Source organism: Sminthopsis crassicaudata, chromosome 6 (assembly GCF_048593235.1).
Source record: "Sminthopsis crassicaudata isolate SCR6 chromosome 6, ASM4859323v1, whole genome shotgun sequence".
In the NCBI taxonomy this organism is placed as follows: domain Eukaryota; kingdom Metazoa; phylum Chordata; class Mammalia; order Dasyuromorphia; family Dasyuridae; genus Sminthopsis; species Sminthopsis crassicaudata.
In genome coordinates, this window is record NC_133622.1 from 198,430,596 (window position 1) to 198,447,278 (window position 16,683).

General features: G+C 40.5%; 1 long non-coding RNA gene across 1 annotated transcript; it reads right to left on the reverse strand.

The window, feature by feature from the left end:
* Nucleotides 1-9,291: 9,291 nt before the first annotated feature.
* LOC141545578 (uncharacterized) lies at nucleotides 9,292-16,637 on the reverse strand. Its single transcript, XR_012483073.1, has 4 exons — nucleotides 16,612-16,637; nucleotides 13,559-13,666; nucleotides 12,004-12,111; nucleotides 9,292-10,096 (listed from the first exon to the last, which is right to left on the reverse strand). It is a non-coding gene; the product is annotated as an uncharacterized LOC141545578 (long non-coding RNA).
* Between the last annotated feature and the right edge of the window lie 46 nt (nucleotides 16,638-16,683).

A 16,683-nucleotide genomic window follows, 5' to 3' on the forward strand; every position in this document is an offset into this window, starting at 1 on the left:
ATGTTTGCACTGATTGATAAAGCTGGAACAATACCTCTTGGGAATTGATGTACAGGCCCTGGCAAGAAAATGAAACCAAACTAACTCCCAAGCAGGATGCAGCCTTAATTGGCTGAAGGACCCCAGAAGACCCTGGACAAGCCAGTCAAGCCGGCTTCCAGAGCTAGTCCTTAGCTTGGCCTTGGGAATCCTCCCAGGGGGTGGAAGAGGAGGAGGTCTGGATTGCTCTCTGACAGCACCTTCTCATCCTCCATCTTGGGCTTTCCACTTTGGGCTTGGGCTTGGAGGGTCTCATCTACAGAAAACCACCTTCTTGAGGGCAAGAACTGTTGGAGTTTTTCCTTGGTAGCTCTGCCATTTTTCCACTTCGAATCACTTCCGATTTACCAATATTTATTAAGGAAACAAGCATTTATTAAACTCTTTTGTACTAAGCACTGTGCTAAGCACTTTACACATATTCTCTCCTTAACATCACTGGGAGGTAGGTGCTAACTGAGGCAACAGGTCAGCAAAATAGAGGCGAGATTGAAACAGATCTTGTCTTGTACAGACAACCCTGGCCTAATTAACAAGGGGATTCTAGATCTGCAGCGTTCAATGGGGTGTTTTCCAAATTCTACATGATGAAAGGTACCTGATGAAGCGGTCTGGGGCCTTAACCGTGGCCCTAGCTCCTTCTGCTTTTCAGCCAAACCCTAGGCTCCATCCCAAGAGCAATATGTGGGCTTGGCTCCCTTTCCCGCTGGCGCTTCTATTCATGTCCCCAGTTTCTGGTCCCTGTGTCTTTTGTGACCATATCATTCATCTGGTAGCTCACCTCATCCATCTTCCTTAGACTACTCAATCAGCAAAGCTCAATTAAACAAGGAGCAAACATACATTACATACTTACTAGGGGTCATATATTTCACTAGACCCTGGAGACATAAAGGTAAAAACAAAATGGTCTTGCCCGCAAAGTTTATATTCTATTGGGGAAAATGATGTCAACAAAAAGAACTAGGAAGAAAATCTATGCATAAGCAAGATAATTGTACAAATATTTTTACATACATTGGATTAAGCATATATTTTCACATATTTAACATGTAATTACCTGTCATCTAGGGGAAGAGGTGGAAGGAAAGAGGGGAAAAGTTGGAAGAGAAGGTTTTGCAAGGGTCAGTGTTAAAAACTTACCCCTTCATATGTTTTGTAAATAAAAAGCTTTCCTCAAATAATTTTTTAAAAGAAAAAACTCCATAATACCATGTAGCGTGTTGTCGTCTCCAGAAGCTGCTGGATCACTCTCTGGGAAGAGATCTGCTGTGTCTACTCACATCTCTCAGACAGATTCTTCTTCCTGTAGTGAACTGTTGTCTCCAGGTAGTTGCTGTTAACTCTTGTCCAGAGAAGTGACTCCCCTTCCTGCAGAGAGCTGCATCAAGCCAGACTTAGTGCAGAGTCTTCTCCTTGAATCCTGGCTCTGAATCTCTTCCAGCTCTCATCCTTCTCCAGGCAGACTGACTTTCCAGGCCCACTGTTGCCTCTTTTATCCTCCCAGAGAAAGGGCGTGGCATAATGCAAGGGCTTCTGGGAAGAACCACTTTAGCCAATGAGCTTGCTCCTTCTATCAAGGCATCCTGAGTTCTCACCTTGTAATTGTCTAGACAACCTGAATTCTCACCTTGTCACTGTCCAGACAACGTGAGTTCTCACCTAGTAATCCTAACATCTCCCCCTTTCTTTTGATTTAGAACATAGGACAGTCATGACCTTGAAACCTAAAGCCATCAATATGGGAAGTATTACAGATAATTACATAAATTACATAAGCACATAGTAACATAGTAACATAACACATGCTAGAAGTATATAACATAATCAAATAATCATAAATTGAAAATTTATAAATGTCCATAAATCCATTGTCCATTAGTCTCATCTTGTGTGAGGAAGTCCAATGATTCCTGCTGGTTTTAAACTTCTTTAACAGTCTTTTTATTAGCCATGCTCTTTCGGTGTAAGATGTTTCTTAGATCTTCTCCTTTATTTTGAGGTCTTTCTCTTTTTCTGTCTCTCTCTGATGGACAAGGCGAATATGACTCGTTGGCACCCATCTGATTCCTTCTCCTGTTGAAGAAATACAAGCAAACCCTCTCCCCCAGGCAGTTAACCTACCTGGTCCCTTCCATTCACCACTTTCTGGATCTCTCCACATCACCTGGCGATTATCTAAGGACAGTGGAGCTGCTCGCACTGGACACTGCCCTTCTGGTGGGTTATAAAACCTGTCTGCCGGAGCCAGTGCATCTTTGTCAAAAATTAGAAAATTAATGGTATAGAGAACTAAATTTAGAAGTTCTCTAGGGTTACCTGTGGCTCCCCCTTTCTTTTGTTTTTGGAGGAGTGTCTTAATATCTCTGTTTCTTCTCTCTACTCTTGCCTGCCCTTGAGGATTAAAGGGTATGCCCATGGTATGTAAAATCTTATACTGTGCACAAAAGTGTGTAAAATGTTTGGACGTATATGCAGGTCCATTGTCTGTTTTTATTGCTTGTGGCACACCCATAATTGCAAATGCTTGTATAAGGAATTCAGTGACCACTCGGGCTGTCTCTTTTGCTGCTGGCACTGCAAATGTGAATCCTGAAAAGGTGTCTACCACGACATGGATAAAAGATAGACGACCAAAAGATTTATAATGGGTCACATCCATTTGCCAGATTTCATTGGGTCTCAAACCACGAGGATTCTTCACTGGAGGGAGTGTAGGAGCATGGCAAGGAAGACAAGCTGTACAGCTTTTTACTATGCTCCTAGCTTCCTCTCTTGTGATTCCAAATTGTAAACGTAAAGCTCGAGCAGCCTGATGATATTTAGAATGAGATTCTTGTGCTTCCTGAAATAAAGGACTACTGGCTAACATCGTTAGAAGGCTATCTGCCTTTGAATTTCCAACAAAAATGGGACCTGGAAGTCCACTATGTGAGTGGACATGCAAGATATAAATCTTGCCTGGATGTTTTCTCACTTGCTCTTGAAGTTCCTTAAAGAGCTGATAAATATTAGAGGCTGCAAATTTTATTTGGGCTGTGGCAATTCTTTGTACTACACCTACAGAATAAGCTGAATCAGTAATTATATTTACGTCTCCTGGGTAATAAGTAAGAGCTAGCATGATAGCAAATAATTCATTCTGTTGAGTGGATTGAAAAGGAGTCCTGATTACTCTCTTTATGGTTAAATCATGAGAGTATACAGCACAAATATTTTCTTTGGAGGCGTCTGTAAAGATTGTTGGTCCTTTAAGAGGAACCTTGGAAACCTTTTCTTCAAAGATCCATCGCCAATTATGTAGTAGCCGGGTAATCTTTAATGGAGATCCATGTGCAAAATTTGGAGCGGTGGCCAATAAAATTTGCCATTCTGGGATGGTCTCACAGCATACATTAATTTGTGCGTTAGTATAGAATGTGTATATTTTTTCAGGACTTATTCCAGATAATTGTGTTACTCTCTTAATAGCCTTTAATAAAATCCTAGCCACAAGCACTGGGTAAGGTGTAAGGCTTTGTTCTGGTTGTGCTGGGAGGTTCATCCACTCAATCACTCTGTCTCCTTGATGAAGGACTGCTGTGGGTGCCTCTTTTGTAGCAAAAACTGATATTTCCAAGGGTTTTTGAGTGACTCTTTCAACCACATTTTGTGCTTCTTTTGTAAGCTGGCGTGGTGAATTTAAAGCACTGTCTCCCCTTAAAATGTCATATAGAGGTTGTAGTTGATTGGTAGTTAAGCCTAACACTGGACGCATCCATTGGATATCTCCTATTGATTTTTGAAAGTCATTTAAGGTGTTCAACTTCTCTGTTCTTAAAGAAAGCTTTTGTACTGTGAGTGTCTTAGGATATACTTGATATCCTAAATATTGAAAAGGAGCCTGTCTTTGAATTTTTTCTGTAGCTATATGCAGTTTGTAGTACTTTAATGTTTCCATGGTCCTTTGTAGACATGCTTCTAACATTTGTTCCTCAGGTACACATCCCAAAATATCATCCATATAATGTAACAATATTACTTTTGGAAAGGCTTTTCTTACTGGAGCAAGAGCAGCAGCAACATACATTTGGCACATAGTAGGGCTGTTTTTCATTCCCTGTGGCAAAACTGTCCATTCATATCTTTTATAAGGCTCAGCCAAATTAACACTAGGCACTGAAAAAGCACATCTTTTCATACCCTCCTTATCTAGAGGGATAGAATAGAAACAATCCTTAATGTCTATAACCCATAGAGGCCATTCTCTTGGCAACTGAGTAGGAGATGGAAGTCCAGGCTGAAGAGTTCCCATAGTTTCCATCTGTTCATTTACTCTTCTTAGATCAGTTAACATCCTCCATTTTCCAGATTTCTTTTTCACCACAAATACTGGGGAATTCCAAGGACTTAGAGAAGGCCGCAAGTGTCCTTGGTCAAGTTGTTCTTGCACTATGTCTAATAAGGCCTGAATTTTATCACTTCTTAAGGGCCGCTGTTCTACCCACACTGGTGAATCAGTCTTCCACTGAATAGGAACTGGTGAAAGTGCAGGTAGGCCTTCAACAGCAGCCCTGCCTAAAAAGCTGAAGTGCTTATTTGTAATCCTATCTGCTGTAAAATGTCTCTTCCCCACAGATTGATGGGGATTTTTTCAACCACAAAAGGAGTAAAAGCTCCTGTTTCTCCTTCAAATACCTATCTCAAAGGCCTAGCACTAACTTCTGGGGCTATTGATCCTCCCACCCCAGACATATAGCAGACATGTCTGCTTTAATCTTTGGCCAGTGACCGGGCCAATTGGCACCTCTAATAACTGTACGATCTGCACCCGTGTCTACCGATCCTTCAAATGGTATTCCGTTTATATAAATAGTAAGCATAGGTCGGTCAGCTGTCACAGCTGCTGTCCAATATATTCCTGGATTTTGTTCATTGGAGTCAAAATCTAGGCGACTATCACGAGGTTGCTTATTAGGGGTACGTAACAATATGCCTGATGCTACTACTTCTCCTGGTTGATAAATCACACGTTGTCTGCCTGTGTTAGTGACTGGGATATTAGATACACGTTCTCCAGTTTCCCACATCAGTGTATGGATGGACACTGTTTTGTAGGCACTCTCAGAAGGTGAAATGGTCAAGCCTACTGTGCCTGGAGGCAAAGGATCCATAGGCTCAACAGGAACAGATTTCACTTCTCCAGGGAGTATCTCGGTAGTCTCTACTGCACACAAGTCTATTTTTCCTAATTTCAATCCCTTTCTTCCATCTGATTGCCTTTTGGCTGATTGATCATGTCTTAAAATTCTCTGGATGTAACCTCGGCTGCCATCATGCCCCACTTCGGGGGCTGAAGCTGGGCCCCACCTGTCATTTCCCTGTGTCAATCTACATTCGGAGGCCCAGTGGAGGCCCTTGTGACATTTTGGACATGGAGTTTTAGGTCTTCTCTCACCCTGTCTTCTCACTGTATCTCCATATCTACACTGAGCTCTTAGATGCCCAATTTTTCCACATTGAAAACATCGCCGAGTTTCTCTAGAAGGCCCTTGCCAGGAGGGACCCTGTCTTTCCACGTTCATCATTGTCCGGGTGTAAAAAGCATTTGTTCCCACTGTAGCACAGCGTCTTATGATCTCCTCTAAAGGAGCATCTTTGTCTAATCCCCATATAATTCTTTTGCAAATCTCATTGGCATTTTCCTTAGCCAGATGTCTGGTCATTATTTCTGTAGCTGAATTTTCTCCAATAGTTCTTTTGACAGCAGTTTGCAAATGTCCCACAAAATCTGCAAAAGGTTCATTGGGACCTTGCTGTATTTTAGTGAAAGCCTCTCCACGATCTTTCTGTCCAGGAAGGACACCCCAAGCTTTTATTGCAGCCTTAGCAATTTGCTCATATATTGTCATGGTATAATTAATCTGTTCTGAATTCTCTCCATAACAACCTTCACCAGCCAAGTGCTCAAAAGTGAATTGTGTGTTAACTCCTATTTCCAAATTGCATCTGACTTGAATTTTACATAATTCATGAAATTCCACAAGCCATAATAAATTTTCTCCAGGTTCCAGGCATGTCCTTGCTATGGATTTCCAATCATTTGGGGTTAGGACTTCATAAGACAAACCATCTAGTAACATTTTAACATAAGCTGATGTAGCCCCATAAAGGGTACAACCTTTTTTCAAATCTTTAATTTTATTCAAATCTAAAGGTGCATATCTTCTCCTTTTTTGACCTACAGAGTCAATATTTTCAATCACAGGATATGCATGTATAAAATCACTTATATCCTGTCCTTCTCTCTTAGCTTTAACCAATGCTTTTTCTAATCTTGTCATAGGCTTAGGCTGCTTCACAGGCAATTCTGTTTGTGTTTCTGCCTCTTCCCCTCCTTCTTCCTCCACCTCTGAAGGTGGGGTGGATGTGGGCCTGCCAATAATCTGTTCTCTAGGCAGGGTTGAAGCTTCTTCAAGAGAATCATACCATAATTCCTCATTTAAATCCTCTTGCTCTAAGGCAAGATCTTGATCTTTCCTTTTTTCCTCACACTTCCTCCTCTGTTCCTTTTTAAAACTTTTCCTTCTCCAACAACTTGCTTGATAGTTTAAGGTTAATTGAACTATGTTGTAGATATAAAATACTTCTGCAGAAATTGAACGAGGCCCATTTTTTGCATAAAATTCTTTCATTTCAAATCCCACTAGCTTCCATTTATCTACATCTATCTTTTCTTCCTCTAAGAACCAAGGGGATGTGCGTCTTAATGCAGCCAAGAGTTTAGCAATCTGTACCCATGTTACAAGTAAACTCTGCTCCTCAATTATCTTGATTATACTCTCTATAGTACCACTCCTGAATGGGGGTGGAGCTGAGGTTGCTTCTGGGGCTGGGGATGAGTCGGCTGAGGTCCAGGGATTGAATATAGCTAACATCTGCCCCATTTCAGCTATAAGAGATTCCTGGTTTAGCCCTTAACAAGTTAAGTTCCTTATTTATCTATTAGCACGCTCACTTAATCTTTAACAAAGTTTCCTCGTTACTCACAGTTCTGGCTCAGAGAGACTGAGATCTGGATGGGAGGCTTTTCCACTGGAATCAGGACCGTGTCTGTCCCTGTTCGGGCGCCAAATTGCGAAGGTCTGGTCTAGCTCCTCTTGTCAGGATAAGCAAAAGTCCTTGCCCCACGTGTGGACGCCAAATGTAGCGTGCTGTCGTCTCCAGAAGCTGCTGGATCGCTCTCTGGGAAGAGATCTGCTGTGTCTACTCAAATCTCTCAGACAGATTCTTCTTCCTGTAGTGAACTGTTGTCTCCAGGGAGTTGCTGTTAACTCTTGTCCAGAGAAGTAACTTCCCTTCCTGCAGAGAGCTGCATCAAGCCAGATGTAGTGCAGAGTCTTCTCCTTGAATCCTGGCTCTGAATCTCCTGCAGCTCTTATCCTTCTCCAGGCAGACTGACTTTCCAGGCCCACTGTTGCCTCCTTTATCCTCCCAGAGAATGGGCGTGGGATAATGCAAGGGCTTCAGGGAAGAACCACTTCAGCCAATGAGTTTGCTCCTTCTATCAAGTAAACCTGAGTTCTCACCTTGTAATTGTCCAGACAACCTGAATTCTCACCTTGTCACTGTCCAGACAACGTGAGTTCTCACCTAGTAATCCTAACAATACCAAGTGAGCACTACCCTCATCTGATGAGCATTTGCTTTGCTTACCTTCTCCATGGAGACCTCATTGTGTCATGCCCATTGTGACACGCCTGAGAACACCCAAGGTTTTCTGACTTAAAGGGGATGTTCTCTCCCCAACAACCCAGTTGGATCCTGACAGCCAAGGGGGTAGTATGTGAATAGAAGAATAGATGAGTGGACAAATAGACTAATAGACTAGATACATAGATAAGTGCTGATAGATAGATGGGATAGATAGGGTAAACAAATAGATTCAATAGATACACTTGATGCATAGTTAAATAGATAATGATGGGTAGATAAGTGAAAAGATAGATTTATAGTAGAAAAGTTTATAGCTATCAAAGATATTTATAGGAAAAAAAGTGATTTATAGTTAGAAAAGAGATTTATATGAAAAAAGCGATACATAGGTAGAAAAGAGATATATATAGTTAAAAAAGTGATTTAGGAGAAGAAACGAGATTTATAGGTAGAAAAGAGATGTATAGGCAGAAGAGAATGAATAGCTGCCTTAAATTATACATAGATAATGAAGGAGTCAATGGAGGGTTAGGTAAATCAGTAAATAAATTACTGGAGAGAGAGATCCATTTGGGCCCTCATCAGCATGATACCAAGGGCGGCTGTCATAGATTGAGACTGCCTTCACGTCAGTATTAAACTATTATATTTTATTCTTCAATATTATAGAAGCTAAAATGGTTGCTTTCTATCTGGCTTGGGAAATTGTTGACTTCTCTTTCTTCCCCTCTTCCCCCACGCCCCCCCAAAATTGCATTTTGTGGATGGTTATTCTAGTAGATCAATTGGACACATATCTTTCACTTATGCTGTAACATTTTACCTTTTCAGGCATCCTATAAGCCACTGCTGAAGCAGAGGAGATACTGAACCAGTTGTGACCAGATGCTGGCGATATTGAACGCATCTTAAGCCACGGGATCGACTTAAAACGGGATTTAACCTGTTCATGAAGGTAAAGCATCTACATAGAGATAATGTACCTGCAGCTTCCCTCCTGCAGTCAGTGTTAATAGGAGATCAAGGTAGGGCCTGGTTGCTGACTAGCCCTATATATAAACTAGAAGTACAAATAATCTGGGAAATAGAGAGCCTACACTTAAAAGCAAACAAACAAACAAAAGCAAATTCTTTTAGTTCGGAAACTATTTTCTTTTTCCTCATCCTATGGCTGGTTCCCAGAAAAAAGATGACTTGCTCATATTAGAGGTTTCATAAATGCTTGTTAAATTCAATTACATATAGATGAAGACTTTTTCTAAAATTATAGGCAGCTGGCTGGTTCAGTGGATAACACTGTTGGACCTCCCTTGAATCAGCAACTGATTTCAAACACCAGCTGTAGGACTCTGGGCAAGTCACTTAATCTGTGTTTGCCTCAATTTCCTCCTCTGTAAATTGGGAATGATACAATCATGTTTGCTCCACAGAGGATAAGGCTCTGAGAACTATTTGTTTTCAAGTAGAGTCACAGCATCGTGGATTTTGAGCTGGCAGCAATATTTCAGGGTTTCTACTTCCATATTTTACAAAGAAAGTCACTGAGACACAAGGAGGTTTAGTATAGTTAATATATTGTTCAAGCGCATACAAGTTGTAAGTGGCAGAGACAAGATTCAAACAGATCCTGTTAATACTATCGTGTTACCTCTAAGTGTTCATTATATATGGGTGTATGGGTGTCCATATATGTGTGTGTATATTTCCATACTCCAATCTTCTAACCTATAACTAAACATATTTACTCTTAAAAAAAAAAAAAAGTGGTGGGATGGGGTAGGGGAAAGACACTGTAATAAAGTAACATTAAACAAGTGGTATTTTGCTCTGCTGTTTATTTCTTACTTTCATGACTTTATATTATCACTTTAAACTCCCTGAGCCTCAGTTTCCTCACATGTTAAATGAGATAGTTGAGCTCCATGACCACTAGGAAACTACATTTCCAGTTCTAAAATTGTGATTCCACAGTGAAAATCTAGCAACATTGTGTCCTAATGTAAGATCTGTATTTGATCATTAATGAGTCATATATTTTCTCTTGGATTTTATATAGTTCATTTGTAGCAACATTAACCTGGCATTCTTTTCTGAGGGCTGACCCCATCCTTGTTGTGGTGACTGTTAGAGGTGGGCCGCCCTCATCCCGGTGACCATCCACTCCAGATGCTCTTTGTGGTTGGTGGGGTGACAATATCAGAAGCCAAAATGTTGAAAGATCTCGTTTCTTCCCTGAAGCCTGGAACACAGGTACCGAACCCGAAATAACAGGACATGCATCTCCCTGGCCCAAGGATGGGAGAGTCTGGCTGTTCCCACAAGACTTGGTCTGAGCCTTAGGGGTAGCATTTGAGGAGATGATCTATAGAATTCGGGAGATGGTGAAGCACTGTGTAAAGGTCAGATAATTCTCTTACTACTACCATTATTACTTGTACTCTTACCCCTATTATTATTACTACTATTTCTACTATTACTCCTCTTCCTACTCCTATTAGTATTACTCCTACGATTACTACTATTACTCTTCCACCAACTACTACAATTACTGCCACTCTTATTATTGTTATTATTCCTTCTAGATCTCTTCCTCCTGCTACTAGTACTATCATTGCTCCTATTCCTATTAATACTCCTTTTACTACCACTACTACTATTATTTCTACTACCACTTTTACTATTTCTATTACTCCTACTAGTACTGCTACTCCTACTCCTACTCCTACTAGTGTCACTCCTATTCCTATCATTATAACTGTTGCTATTACTACTTCTTCTACTACTATTATTCCTACTCCTATTATTATTAATACTACTACCATTACTATTACTTTTATCATTACTACTCTTTTTACTACTTCTATCACTACTTTTATTCCTCTTCCTATTACTGTTACTACTCATACTACTCCTACTTCTTCTACGCCTCCACCTCCTACTACTGCCACTACTCCTTTGTCCGGAAGTCCATATGTTTTCTAAATAAAGAGGTTTCCTAAAAAATATTGTTAAAAGAAGACTTGCGCATAAAGCCTGAGCACAATCCTCATCAGATGAGCAGTTGACTTGCTTACCTTGGCCATGGAGACCTCATTGTGTGATGCTCATTGTGACATGCCGGAGAACACCCAAAGTTTTCTGACTTAAAGGTGATGTTCTCTTCCCAACAACCCAGTTGGATCCTGACAGCAAAGGGAGTAGTATGTGAATAGAAGAATGCATGAGTGGACTAATAGACTGGTAGACTAGATACATAGATTCCTGGTGATGGATGAATGGGATAGAGAAGATAAACAAATAGATTGAATAGATACATCCTCTCTCCCCTTCCCCCCACCAGTGCAATAAACTCCAAAGTATAGATCAAAACTCCCCAACAACAATCTAAATCCCGTTTCAAGTAGATTTCCAAAGACATGTTTTCAATATCGCCAGAATCTGGTCACTCTGGCTTCAGTATCTCCTTTGCTTCAGTATTGGCTTATAGGTTGCCTGAAAAGATAAAATGTGAAAGCATAAGTGAAAGATATGTGTCCATTTGATATACTGGAAAAACCATCCACGAACTGCAATATTTTTTTGGGGGGGTTGTATGTATATTTTAATCCAGCTATTCATTCTCTTCTGCCTAGACTAATAGACTAGATACATAGATAAGTGCTGATAGATAGATGGGATAGATAGGGTAAACAAATAGATTCAATAGATACACTTAATGCATAGTTAAATAGATAATGATGGGTAGATAAGTGAAAAGATAGATTTATAGTAGAAAAGTTTATAGGTAGAAAAGATATTTATAGGAACACAGGTACCGAACCCGAAATAACAGGACATGCATCTCCCTGGCCCAAGGATGGGAGAGTCTGGCTGTTCCCACAAGACTTGGTCTGAGCCTTAGGGGTAGCATTTGAGGAGATGATCTATAGAATTCGGGAGATGGTGAAGCACTGTGTAAAGGTCAGATAATTCTCTTACTACTACCATTATTACTTGTACTCTTACCCCTATTATTATTACTACTATTTCTACTATTACTCCTCTTCCTACTCCTATTAGTATTACTCCTACGATTACTACTATTACTCTTCCACCAACTACTACAATTACTGCCACTCTTATTATTGTTATTATTCCTTCTAGATCTCTTCCTCCTGCTACTAGTACTATCATTGCTCCTATTCCTATTAATACTCCTTTTACTACCACTACTACTTGCGCATAAAGCCTGAGCACAATCCTCATCAGATGAGCAGTTGACTTGCTTACCTTGGCCATGGAGACCTCATTGTGTGATGCTCATTGTGACATGCCGGAGAACACCCAAAGTTTTCTGACTTAAAGGTGATGTTCTCTTCCCAACAACCCAGTTGGATCCTGACAGCAAAGGGAGTAGTATGTGAATAGAAGAATGCATGAGTGGACTAATAGACTGGTAGACTAGATACATAGATTCCTGGTGATGGATGAATGGGATAGAGAAGATAAACAAATAGATTGAATAGATACATCCTCTCTCCCCTTCCCCCCACCAGTGCAATAAACTCCAAAGTATAGATCAAAACTCCCCAACAACAATCTAAATCCCGTTTCAAGTAGATTTCCAAAGACATGTTTTCAATATCGCCAGAATCTGGTCACTCTGGCTTCAGTATCTCCTTTGCTTCAGTATTGGCTTATAGGTTGCCTGAAAAGATAAAATGTGAAAGCATAAGTGAAAGATATGTGTCCATTTGATATACTGGAAAAACCATCCACGAACTGCAATATTTTTTTGGGGGGGTTGTATGTATATTTTAATCCAGCTATTCATTCTCTTCTGCCTAGACTAATAGACTAGATACATAGATAAGTGCTGATAGATAGATGGGATAGATAGGGTAAACAAATAGATTCAATAGATACACTTAATGCATAGTTAAATAGATAATGATGGGTAGATAAGTGAAAAGATAGATTTATAGTAGAAAAGTTTATAGGTAGAAAAGATATTTATAGGAACACAGGTACCGAACCCGAAATAACAGGACATGCATCTCCCTGGCCCAAGGATGGGAGAGTCTGGCTGTTCCCACAAGACTTGGTCTGAGCCTTAGGGGTAGCATTTGAGGAGATGATCTATAGAATTCGGGAGATGGTGAAGCACTGTGTAAAGGTCAGATAATTCTCTTACTACTACCATTATTACTTGTACTCTTACCCCTATTATTATTACTACTATTTCTACTATTACTCCTCTTCCTACTCCTATTAGTATTACTCCTACGATTACTACTATTACTCTTCCACCAACTACTACAATTACTGCCACTCTTATTATTGTTATTATTCCTTCTAGATCTCTTCCTCCTGCTACTAGTACTATCATTGCTCCTATTCCTATTAATACTCCTTTTACTACCACTACTACTATTATTTCTACTACCACTTTTACTATTACTATTACTCCTACTGCTACTGCTACTCCTACTCCTACTAGTGTCACTCCTATTCCTATCATTATTACTGTTGCTATTACTACTTCTTCTACTACTATTATTCCTACTCCTATTATTATTAGTACTACTACCATTACTATTACTTTTATCATTACTACTCTTTTTACTACTTCTATCACTACTTTTATTCCTCTTCCTATTACTGTTACTACTCATACTACTCCTACTTCTTCTACGCCTCCACCTCCTACTACTGCCACTACTCCTTTGTCCGGAAGTCCATATGTTTTCTAAATAAAGAGGTTTCCTAAAAAATATTGTTAAAAGAAGACTTGCGCATAAAGCCTGAGCACAATCCTCATCAGATGAGCAGTTGACTTGCTTACCTTGGCCATGGAGACCTCATTGTGTGATGCTCATTGTGACATGCCGGAGAACACCCAAAGTTTTCTGACTTCAAGGTGATGTTCTCTTCCCAACAACCCAGTTGGATCCTGACAGGAAAAGGGAGTAGTATGTGAATAGAAGAATGCATGAGTGGACTAATAGACTGATAGACTCGATACATAGATTCCTGGTGATGGATGAATGGGATAGAGAAGATAAACAAATAGATTGAATAGATACACTTAATGCATAGTTAAAAAGATAATGATGGATAGATAAGTGAAAAGATAGATTTATAGTAGAAAAGTTTATAGGTAGAAAAGTGATTTATAGGAAGAAAAGTGATTTATAGGTAGCAAACAGCTCTATAGGAAGAAAAGCCATTTATAGGTAGAAAAGAGATTTTTAGATTAAAAACAGGGATTTAGAAGTAGAAAAGAGATTTATAGGCAGAAGAGAATGAATAGCTGGATTAAAATATACATACAACCCCCACCCAAAATATTGCAGTTTGTGGATGGTTTTTCCAGTATATCAAATGGACACATATCTTTCACTTATGCTTTAACATTTTATCTTTTCAGGCAACCTATAAGCCAGTACTGAAGCAAAGGAGATACTGAAGCCAGAGTGACCAGATTCTGGCGATATTGAAAACATGTCTTTGGAAATCTACTTGAAACGGGATTTAGATTGTTGTTGGGGAGTTTTGATCTATACTTTGGAGTTTATTGCACTGGTGGGGGGAAGGGGAGAGAGGATGTTTCTGAGTTTGATTGTTGGGGAGTTTTGATATCTATACTTTGGAGTTTATTGTACTGGTGGGGGGAAGGGGAGAGATGATGTTTCTGAGTTTGATGTGTTTTTAAAAATAAAAAATGTTTTTTTTCTGTTTCCAAAAGTTTCAAGTTGTCATTCTTTCAGCTCCCACATGATTAGTGATATTTCCCAGTTTCTTCTTTACTATCTGATGATTATATTTGCCAGCTGGTTAATCCTAAAGAAATACTTGTTGGCAAACTTATTGGGTAAACAACATTTTTCCCTTATTTGCAGCTAGCCCATACTGCTGATGGGTAAAGCTGGCTATCCTATCTGGGTTTGGGAATAAGAGAGGGAGGCAGATTTGTTCTTCTTTGAGATTGTGAAAAAACTGTAAGCAGGCCCTTTGCCATCAGAGGCTGGGGACCGTCTGAAAATCTGGGAGCAAAGAGGTAGTGGGGGTTAACAAGCAGCAGGGCTGTTGTGTTCTAGCCAGAGAAGTTCCAGAGAAGCTCGGAACTGGCCCTGCTGAAGTCTTTTGGATCTTCCTGGAGGAGCAGAGCAGCCATTCTCCACCAGAAGGGCAATTCAGAATGACAAGGGACTGGCTTAGAGATTTGCATCCAGGTGCTTCCCCTCAGCTCTAGGGGAAGGCTGAGCCAGAAAATAATTGGTGTCCCCACAGGCTTGTGCTAGAGCCCCCCATTCCCCCTTTGAAGTTTCTTCTGCCTGACTTGTGCTCATTATAATCTATATGACTGAAATGTCAAACTTCTGTTTCTGAAAATCTAACCTTTCTTCAGAAGCTGGGAACCTAAATCCCCTGGATGAAGAAGGGGGATAGTAAGAGTGCTAGAAAAGCAAATGGGTGCTCTGGAGACGGCAAGATTGGAGATGGGAAAACCCCGTCTGATTTGATTCCATAGATAGTGGCAAACGTCAGGTTAGCCACAAAAGATGTTTGCACTGATTGATAAAGCTGGAACAATACCTCTTGGGAATTGATGTACAGGCTCTGGCAAGAAAATGAAACCAAACTAACTCCCAAGCAGGATGCAGCCTTAATTGGCTGAAGGGCCCCAGAAGACCCTGGACAAGCCAGTCAAGCCGGCTTCCAGAGCTAGTCCTTAGCTTGGCCTTGGGAATCCTCCCAGGGGGTGGAAGAGGAGGAGGTCTGGATTGCTCTCTGACAGCACCTTCTCATCCTCCATCTTGGGCTTTCCACTTCTGGGCTTGGGCTTGGAGGGTCTCATCTACAGAAAACCACCTTCTTGAGGGCAAGAACTGTTGGAGTTTTTCCTTGGTAGCTCTGCCATTTTTCCACTTCGAATCACTTCCGATTTACCAATATTTATTAAGGAAACAAGCATTTATTAAACTCCTATGTACCAAGCACTGTGCTAAGCACTTTACACATATTCTCTCCTGAACATCACTGGGAGGTAGGTGCTAATATCCACTCTCTCAGTTAAAGAAACTGAGGCAACAGGTCAGCAAAATAGAGGCGAGATTGAAACAGATCTTGTCTTGTACAGACAACCCTGGCCTAATTAACAAGGGGATTCTAGATCTGCAGCGTTCAATGGGGTGTTTTCCAAATTCTACATGATGAAAGGTACCGGATGAAGCGGTCTGGGGTCTTAACCGTGGCCCTAGCTCCTTCTGCTTTGCAGCCAAACCCTAGGCTCCATCCCAAGAGCAATATGTGGGCTTGGCTCCCTTTCCCACTGGTGCTTCTACTCATGTCCCCAGTTTCTGGTCCCTGTGTCCTTTGTGACCATATCATTCATCTGGTAGCCCACCTCATCCATCTTCCTTAGACTACTCAATCAGCAAAGCTCAATTAAACAAGGAGCAAACATATATTACATACTTACTAGGGGTCGTATATTTCACTAGACCCTGGAGACATAAAGGTAAAAACAAAATGGTCTTGCCCGCAAAGTTTATATTCTATTGGGGAAAATGATGTCAACAAAAAGAACTAGGAAGACAATCTATGCATAAGCAAGATAATTGTATAAATATTTTTACATACATTGGATTAAGCATATATTTTCATATATTTAACATGTGAATCCCCTGTCATCTTCCCTGTCATCTAGGGGAAGAGGTGGAAGGAAGGAGGGGAAAAGTTGGAAGAGAAGGTTTTGCAAGGGTCAGTGTTAAAAACTTACCCCTTCATATGTTTTGTAAATAAAAAGCTTTCCTCAAACAATTTTTAAAAAGAAAAAAAACCCACATACCAGGTGAGCACTACCCTCATCTGATGAGCATTTGCTTTGCTTACCTTCTCCATGGAGACCTCATTGTGTCATGCCCATTGTGACACGCCTGAGAACACCCAAGGTTTTCTGACTTA